The sequence below is a fragment of the Fukomys damarensis genome, unplaced genomic scaffold, assembly GCF_012274545.1.
Source record: "Fukomys damarensis isolate Sample0158 unplaced genomic scaffold, DMR_v1.0_HiC HiC_scaffold_36, whole genome shotgun sequence".
Classification (NCBI taxonomy): domain Eukaryota; kingdom Metazoa; phylum Chordata; class Mammalia; order Rodentia; family Bathyergidae; genus Fukomys; species Fukomys damarensis.
The window spans coordinates 8,021,340-8,031,618 of NW_022900948.1; the positions used below are offsets into that span (position 1 = coordinate 8,021,340).

General features: G+C 32.5%; 1 long non-coding RNA gene across 1 annotated transcript; it reads right to left on the minus strand.

The window, feature by feature from the left end:
* Positions 1–440: 440 nt before the first annotated feature.
* Positions 441–9,967, minus strand: LOC104872684. Its single transcript, XR_783244.2, has 3 exons — positions 9,890–9,967; positions 7,678–7,710; positions 441–513 (listed from the first exon to the last, which is right to left on the minus strand). It is a non-coding gene; the product is annotated as an uncharacterized LOC104872684 (long non-coding RNA).
* Between the last annotated feature and the right edge of the window lie 312 nt (positions 9,968–10,279).

Genomic DNA, 10,279 nt, shown 5'->3' on the forward strand with positions numbered 1-10,279 from the left:
GATTCCAATGTATTGTGCACACTAAAAATATTTGTGTTAGATTTCTGTAGCTGACTTTTTAAATTGTCAAGGACACAGGTATGAAAACTGCACAGTCTAGGGCCAGGGATTTAGCTCACCTCAGTGGTGGTGTACCTTCCTCACAATTGCAAGGTCCAGAGTTCAATCCCAGGTACCCCCCCAAAAAAAAATTGCACAGTCCATATGACAGATATTATAAATCAACAACAGCTTATGGAAATTTTAGGAGATTTAGATGAAAATGAATTTAATAATCTTGTGTTCTTTGCCAATTCATTCTAGTTCAGTATGGCAGAGGTCATTTTTTTTTTTTTTTTAGATTTACTTCTAATTGAAGATTTTCTTGAAACCCAAGGAATTTCGGCCAAATATATAGTTAATAATCAAAAACAGACAAACAAACAAGGAAATGTGTCTTATTTGTGTTTTCTTGCAGTTACCATATTACATATGAATGAGATCAATCTGAAGCTGAAGTTATATGTTTGTCTCCTAAAGAAACAGATATAAAATGTTTAAAAATTGGAATGAAATAAAATTTTACACATTTTTCAGACATAAATTAACAACAGATGATGATAGCAGAGATTTACAGTGCTACACACATCTATTTAGGATACAGAATCTACCAAACTGAGCAATTCACCAGAAAAAAAATCAAAATATCATAGCTACATATACTATTGAGTCTGATGTTAAAAAACACTGAGTTGACAGAATAATTAGTGAATTTTCTTATACAGATACAATTTCAAACCAGTCATCTTTCATTAAACATCAAATCAATTCTCAAAAAAAAATACATGGACCAGTTTGGTCTAATGGTTGTGAACATTGCAAAGAAATAACTTTAATATTTAATTCAGGTGGAAACCTGTTTATTTAGATAATTTGGTTATACTAATATATATTTTCACTGTAAATATTATGAAGCAGATACACAGGTCAAAATTTCTAAATAATATAGTATTTAAATAAAGATGGCCTTTTAAGAATAAAGGTCACACCAGATTTATGACAGTATTAAAATGTAAATTACCTTATTAGGCTTTTATGTAAATTGAAAGGATTGAAAGCACATTTAAATGAAATGAAAAAGGCATGACAGTTATAAAATCATCAAGAAAATGAAGTTCACAACTTTCTTCTTACTGTTTTTCATGTGAGTACTAGAAACAAAAATTATCTCTTAGGATCATGCTACATTTCTATTGGACAGAGTTTTACTAGAGGAACCAACAAAAATTTAAAATACAGAGATTTAAATATGAAAATAGTGGTCACAAAATCAAGTCATTAAAATGCTGAAACACACAGATGAAGAGACTAATATATTTTTATGAAATAAAACCCTTTAATACAAAATTTTCAAAAGCATGACATTTGGAGAACACTTGAGAGTAAAAATGGAAGGAAAGGAGAGAGAGGGAGTGAAGAAAGGAGGCACAGATAAGGTAAGAGGGGCAAAACACACGCAATGACAGTTAAGAAAAGCATGGGCAGCAGACAATAAAGACTATTTTGATATGTAAAAAAGACTGATTCTACCCCTACTGTTGTGCTAGATTATCGTCTACTAAGAGTTTCCAGAACACAATACAGGGATAGAGAAAACTGGAGAATATATAAATTTAGGAAATAGTTCTTTGAGTCCAGAAAGACGGAGTTACTTATAGTTTACACACACGGAGCTCAACAGAGACATAACTCAATAGATCTGCATAGGGTTTCATTTGGATAGTGAGCAGAGAACTGATTAGAGATTATTTTTGAGGGAACACTAATTAAGAAAACAAACATTGTGAAGCATAAGAGGTTGCAATACCAGGCTCTCAAAGATTCCTGGGGTAGTATCTCTTCCCACTAATTTGGAACACTTCAATTGCTGCTGGAAAATTGGGCAATGTGTATACAGAAGAGATTATGCAGCAGAAATGGTCAAGACACAAATTGGCCTTAGTTTAAACAGATTCTGACATGTTGCAGAAACTCTTAAAAGCCAGGAGGATGAAATCATTTCTAAGGAATTTATCTTTGAGAGAAAATAAATCTGAATGGAAGAAGGAAGAGGAGGAGGAGAAACCCAATGAAGCAAACTTAACATTGATTAGAACACAATAAAAAAGGACCAGGCATGACATGCAAAGAACCAAGAATGTTGTACCAGTTATCTAGAGAGTATTTTTTAAAATTCTATTTCTTGCTTTCAAACCTCATTAGAAAATCCAGCATAAAGTTGAATAGGAGTGATCATAATGATTGTAATTGTCTTGTTTTGGATCCAATGGGTAGAACATTCTTTGGTCATTAAACAAAAAGACAACTTTAGGTTTATTTTTGTTGTTGTTTTGATGCTCTTTACTTGTTTGAAAAATTTCCTTATATTAGTTTTTTTATAGTCTTTATCAAGAGTTCTGAATTTTTCAAGTCTTTTTCTATTTCTAATGAGATGATTGTGTGGTTCTGGTTTTATTCTGTTAGTATAGAATATTAATTTATATCTAAGATTTCTGATTATTTCAAGGTGAAGAACAAAATTATTCAACTTGACGTGGGATATTCTACCTAGACTGATTTCCATAGGTCATTCCAGTTTGACTCTGTTCCTCTTGCCCTTCTCTTCTCTGTTCTCCAGTCATATTGGCCTTCGTTTAGTAGGTCAAAGTGCTCTCTCCTTTTCTCGCTATAGAATTTTTTAAATTCACTTTTCATTCTGGCCAGAAAGCATCTCTCATTTCTCCCCATTCCTCTGATATTTCTATTTAACTTAAATTTGTCCTTCACATCTTTTCTTAATCATTTCTAATTGAAAGAGGTCAGTTTCTCTATCATAAATTCCCCATGTACCATGTACATCCATAGCATTTGCTTCAATTTGTGCAATTTTAGGGTGTCTTACTGTTAATGTATAAGTTTTATTTAATAAACATTACACTACTGTATCATGTTGTATGTCAGGTAATGAAAGTTGTATACAAACATACTTAAAATAATCCTGAATTCCAATATATATACAACTTCAAGGATTTCAGATAAGAAGTTGTGGGATTTCAATAGTTTCTTTATAAGTATTTGTGGATTAATTAATAAAAAATTAGTCAAGCATAATGTCATGCATCAAAATTAGTTTATAATTCAGATAATCTGAATTCTAACTGTGCCTGTGTGACTAATTACTTCAGCAACCTTATTTTCTTTTATAATTTTTATATATTATTTTTATATTATTTCTATCTTCTTTTTATATTATTTTCTTTTATATTATTTTTGTTCTTTGAAGATTCCTCTGGCTATTAATTTTATGAGTTTATATTTAGTTTAGAAAACTTTAAAGCAGAAAATTGGGTGCCACACACACACAAAAAAAACAATCTTAAATGTACATCTAACTTTCCAGTTATGATTGGAAATAATTTTCTTTTTCATTTTTAGAGTTTTAGTAGCAAACTGAAGAAAATATGGAAATTCAAGCATCTAGTTCTACCAAATGTTATATTATGGAAATAACAAAGAAGGATAAAATTTTCACTGTCCACATAAAGTATGAGGCTAGTTCAATATCTGATGAATTATGCATCTATAGCTAAACTGAGAGTAAATGGAGCTAAAATGCTTTGGTGAATGCTAATTTAACTATAAACTCATATATGGTTCATTGTGTCAGTTGGAATAACTGGAGGTCATTTTAAAGTTATCTTTCTGTTTATAATATTTTCCATGGAAAAAAGCCATGATCAACTTTTGTTCTCACTTTTATCTATGTTTATATGCTATTAATTCTTTTTTAAGTTAAATATAAGTTTTATAGGCTTCAATATGTTATATTTATTCTTTTTGATAAATTGCTATTAATTTTTAATATAATAAAAGTAATGAATTATTAGTAAAAGTTGAACATTGTATTAAAAAATAAACAAATAAATTTAAAATTTTCCATGAACTATTTTAACATTTCATGTATACTATTCTCAACAAAAGTACCCAATGTTGAGGATTCTATTAAAAACAATAAACTGAAATTTTAAAATTTTCTATGCATTATTTAAACATTTCATCTATACTATTCTCAAAAGAAAGCCATATCATAAGTGCTACTGTTAATGACCGCTTTTACGGAAGATTGAAGAGAGATATTACTGACCCAGGATCAGTTACTTATTGGACAGAGTCATGACACTGAGCTCATTTCCTTCTGACATCAAAATCTATGCTTAGTAAATACATTTTATAGCCTTATTCTGTAGCACTATCTCAAGAACCCTTAAAATGTTTAGAATACCTGTTTATTTCCTTGTTCACAGTACTTTATCTTGACAAATACATATAGTAGTTCTGTATAATTTTCATAGTTTAGGAAACTAGTCATTCAATTTTACCTGGTACTAAAATACTAATATAGAATATTTTGATTTCGTGGATTTAATGTTTAAGTATTTATAAAATATGCTTGAAACATTTTGCTGAGCCAAATATATCAGATCACACTAGGAAATGCAAACCTCGTGGAAGTAAATAATGTATACTAATCATCCTCTTTTGTATTTCTGACAGATGGTGTCATATTATCTGTCAAATTAAACTCATGAATGCAGTTTTTATTTTTAATTATGTACATAATGATAACTTCTTCATGTTTTCTTTTTGATATTGTTAAGTTAAATTTTCCTTCTCTTCCAATACTTGAGGTATATGGATTATTGTTGTTAAAAAATTCTAAGTTCAGCATCAGAAAGCAAAAATACTCACTAAATACATCAATAATCAGTAAAAGGCTTTATAAGCATTGCTACATTTTTTATTTGAATGGTAAGATTTTGTGTGATGCCTTTCAGTCTGAAGTGATTAGATTAAAAATTCAATAAATAAAGATCCTGATTCTATAAAGTACAGCAACTAGATGCTGATGTATTTGTTAAGTAATATTTTGTGGGAATGAGCAAAATTAAATATTTAACAGATTTATAATTTTTCTATTCAGGTAATGAGATGATGCTAATGTAATTAATAATGGAATAGACCTGTGTCAATTTTTATGTATCTGTGAAATATTGCATTATGCATGCCCTAAATAATTTTGTGTGCTTGGAATAGTAAATTCATATGAGTACTCTGATCTTACTTTTAGTCCTTTGAATATGTTTCATACTGTCTTAATGTTTTCACTAATCGGCATGTAAGAAGCATTAACTTTATGACAATTTCCTTCAATGAAAATGTGTTTCTTAATTATTTTTGAAGTGTTCCTAACTGTATTAGTCAGCTTTCCCATTGCTGGGATATAATATCTAACATCTACACCTTAAAAGAGAGGTTTCACTTGGCTCATGGTTCAGTGAATTTAGTCATGGTCTGCTGTCTCCAAGGCAGAAATATCATGGTAGATATTAGTTGTGCAGCAGAGCTGTTAAATTTATGGCAGCTAGAAAGCAGAACAGGGAAATAGTGTTGGAGAAGGGTGAGTTCACATTTCCATGACCCACCTGGAAGCACCCATGAGCATGCTTTACTAATTTTCTAGGTGTTTTTGATTCAATGAAGCTGACAAATCAAGACTATGGTCACAGTACATACCTTGTCAACTTTATTTATTTATTTTTTGGTACCAGTGATCGAACTTGGGTCTTTGCGCTTGCAAGGCAGGCAGTGGAACCACTGAGCTAAATCCCTGGCCTCTACCTTGTCAACTTTAAACCTAAACATATCTCCTTAAGCCATACTTAAACTCCTAAAATGTATATAATAATTGCAATTTCACAATGCTGCCTTATACAGTACAGCTGTCCTAGTATAGCCAGAAACATAATAATCCCTCCTCAACAATTAAAGCACTTTTTAAAAGCCCGAGTTCAAGTCTCTTCTGAAGTTCAAAGTGAACTCTTTTCTGAAAACTCCTGTAAAAATAACTCCATAATCCCAGAGTATATGGAAAATGGTAAATATTTCCATAACAAAGGGGAGAAGTAAAGGGTAGAAAAAGGTCAGACCAGAGCCAGACAGAAACCCAGCATGGACCACATAAAATCCTGAAGCTCTGCATTTGGCACTCAAGGTAGTAAAATGTGAGTTCCAAAGTACTTGGATGGCCCAATCCCTCTGGTCTTCTCAGTTGAAGCCCACAAAGCCTTCCTCTTCAGCTGGCTGTACTCAAAGCCTGCAGCTTTCCTTGGCAGGCCTTTCACATCTCAGGCATCTCCAATATTCTACTGTCTGTACTGAATCTTTGGTTTCATTCCCATAGTTTCATACACTGTCCTCTCTGCAGCTCCTTCTATGACCTTTACAGTCTTCACTCAAAATCTAGGGTAAGCCTCTCTGATGCCATAACTCTTGCATTCTGCATGCCAGTAAAACCAGTATAATGTAAGCAATGCTGAGGTCTGATGTAAGTGGAAGCAGTGGCCAGCTCCTTGAGACTATTGCTATAGCAGCCTCTGAGTGTTTGAAATGCTGAACATAGTGAAATGAATCCAACAGAAGCAATTCCTTAGGAGGCCCCACTCAAGCCGGTTTCCTGAGGGCTTTCTTCTCAAATGAAACATTGACACTTTTGCACCCCTAGAGTGGGTGGGGTCTTCATTCTTTCAGAGGTACCCTTAAGACATCTTTTCTCTTGTATCTGTACAAAGTACTTGGTTTCTTTTTAAGGGCACTAGCTAAAGTGGCCACATTTTCTTTTTCCCCTATTTTATGTATGGTTTCTTCTAGGCCAAAATTAAGTTTTTCAAATTTTTCTACCCTTTCACTATAAATCCAACTAAAAGCAGCCAGTAGTACCCATGCCACAGCCTGAACATTGGGCACTTTGAAATGTCTTTCTTTGGATTAGTTTGTCTACCACCCTAATCTCAGTCACCTAAATATCAGGACATGAACAAAATATAGATAAATGTTTTTTCAGAGTGTAGCATAATAATTGCCAGTGGAATCCTTGTTCCCTCCTGAAACCTTCTAAGGCTGGCCTTTGTTGTCTGTCTTTCAATCAGCATCTTGTCTTCAGAGATTTGACTGGAATTACCCATCAGGCTCTGTCTGCTGAGAGCATTCTATGGTTTCTCAAACCTGCTTCTTTAAAATTTTCATAACCGCTCTCAAGCCAGTCTTAAATGCTTTGAAATCATGTTCATGCATAGTCACAGAAATGACTCTACTTTCCCATCACTACGGCACAATGCCTAACACCTACAACCTAAAGTAGTAGAGTTCATTGTTCAGGAATTGGGTTATGCTGTTTTCAAGGCAGAAATACCATAGTAGAAGCACATAGTGGAGCAAAGAAGTTCAGTTTGTGTTGACTAGTAAGTAGAGCAGGGGAATGATTAGTTCTGGAGAAAAATGGACTGAGGACCATGTATAACACTCAAGATCATACCTCCACGACCCACCCAGGTACATCCAGAGGCATGCTTTCTTAATCTGCTAGGCATTTCTTAATCCAGTGATACTCAAGATTCATAATTAATGGTCACAATTGTATCCATTTATAAAAAAATGAAAAGAGTGTTTGATTTAGACCATATATACCTCAAATTGCAGCCTCAAATTCATCTTTCAGGTCAACATTCTCAACTGAGTTGAGAATTTCATAATTATTATACATTTCCTGCCCTAAATTCAAAATATTCTTCAAACTATTTCAGATTTCTAACCCCTACTTACCTTGAAAAGTAGATCAATGGGGACTTTGTATTGCTAAGTCCAAAAAAAAAAGGGTAGTTTTTGTCATTTCCTCCTTTAGCATATAGTGCTTTATATTCTCTACTGATCTCATCCAGTCTATCGTTAATGCTATTTCCCTTTTCATCTTTGGTACTGAGGATCGAACTTGGGACCTTTTGCCTGTTAGGCAGGCCATGGAACCACTGAGCTAAATTGCCAGCCTTCTTCAATGCTATTTCTAATTCAAATTCATCTTTACTTTTCCCTGCAAAAATATACTTGGCCTATTAGTTGAATCTTTAGTCATATTTTCAATTTGAAACTTGGATATCATCTTTTTAAAAAAATAGTTAACATATAAAAATTGAATTGTACGTATTTATCATACATGATTTGTAACAAAAATATAACAATGTCTCATTCTCCCACAAAAAAAGATTTAAAGCTTACTACAATATAGTAATAGTCTTCTCATATAATTAAGAGCTCACATTTATTAAGAATATAATATATTTAACCTATGCCCATAATCTAATCCTCATAATCAAAAAGTTTTATTTTTTGCTTATTTGAATGCTTTATCATGCTTCAAATAGTATATTTCATCAAGAATATTAAAAAAATCTCTTTCCTTCCTTCTTCATTGCCATCAGTTCTTTCTGTCCTTATTCTGATTAAGTTGATCGTATCAAGATCATTGATGGTGTTTATGCTATGAGATCTGCAAGAAATTTATTTTACTTGAAAAATACATATATATTTTTAATCACACCCCCTTACCTGAAAATATTTAACAAATGACATAATCTACTATCCATGTACTCCTATTGATTCAAAATTCTCCTCACTAAATCATTATACTTGAATTTCTCCTTTCTATGGATACTTAATTTTAATTTTAATTTTTTTGGTATGGGGATTGAATTTGGGACTTTGCACTTTCAATGGAGGAGGCAGAATCACTGAACTAAATCTCTGACCCCCAATTTTTAGTTATTTTTATTGTTTTCATATTCTTATCTGATCTGTGTATGATATAATAGTACATTCATTTGCATCTGTTTCCTTACTTCTCTGTGTTCCACTCCTCCTTAGATGTGTTCCCTTCTGTACACTGAGTATGGAGTACAAGAAGTGATCAACATATATGGTCAATATGTAACTTTTCAAAAATACACTAAAAGACATATTGCCCTTACTCTACCTCGAAACATTTTCCATCACTTCAGATAAAATTATCCCATCATTCTTGGAACTTTTATACTCAGTCTAGAAGTCCTCTTTCATAAGTGTCTTTAAGAGATGTGATCAACTATATGGTGAATGTTACTTCTGAGTATCATCATGAATGGCAGGCTCATAAAAATATTATGATGAGGCCGGAAATTTAGCTCAGTGGTTCCAGCACCTGCCTTGCAAGCACAAGGACTAAGTTTGATCCCCAGCACAAAAAAAAAAAAAAGAAAAAAAGAAAAAGAAAAAAAAATTATGATGTGTGTTCATTCACCTCACTCACTGGTTTTTGCACCATTTAAATTTTGGCTCTTCCCTAAATCCAAAGTGAATGTGAAAGCTAAACTATTAAAATTTATTCAGAATAGTGAGGCCCATGACAGTGTAACTAAAGATATGAAAGAAGATTTCTGGAACTGCTTCAGAAAATTAAAACAATGATTATTTTTGAAACAAGGAGAGGTGTTTTGAGGGGAGATTAATGGCAATGTGTCTTTCACAGAAACCAGTTTTTAAAATTTAAGCATTCATTCTACTTTTTGCTCACATGTCATGTGTGTGTGTGTCAGAGATTTCTCAAGTAATTTTATTTGCATATTCAAGAAACTTCCTGACATTTTCACCTCAATATGATGCAAATATATAAAATGGAACCATTCATTTGTCTCTATTCATTTCTTCCTTAATGTTTTTTCAGCATTATGAATTGAACATAATAATATTGCTCTTATATTCCATTTATTCAATCAAAAGACGAGGGCTGCATATCTAAAATAAATATCAGGGCATACTAGGCACTTCTTATACGAGGGAGACTAACCAAATAAAAGTTACCACCTTTAAAAAGATGTTAAGGTGACTGTCACTAGAACCCAACTCTAGAAAATGTGTTATGTGATTAGTAAGTGCAAAAAATGTAGATAGAAAAGCAATGAGTGGCTTTATGTACAGGAGTGACATGACCAGAATGAAATCTTACATTTTCTGGTCTGCTCTTCAGAAAGTAGTCTTCAGAACATAGTGACTGGGTGAGTATGGAGAGGGAGGCCTGCAAAAGACTATTAGAAAGACAAATTATTTGGCTTGATAGGACACATTTTGGTACTTTAGTTTACAATAGTGATCATGGGCATGGAAAGAAGTTGATATAATTTGGTGGTAAAATATAAATCATTTGGTGAGAAATACACAATACCTGCTCTAATAATTTAATCACATTTGCCTCTGGGATTTAAATGCATTTCTGTAGAAGCTAGAAGAGTAGGTATTTCATATAAACTGAATAGTTGAATGGATAGATGGGTTAATGGGTGCATGGATGGCTGAATATATGAACGCATGCATCAGTGAAGTAGGTTAATTTGACTGA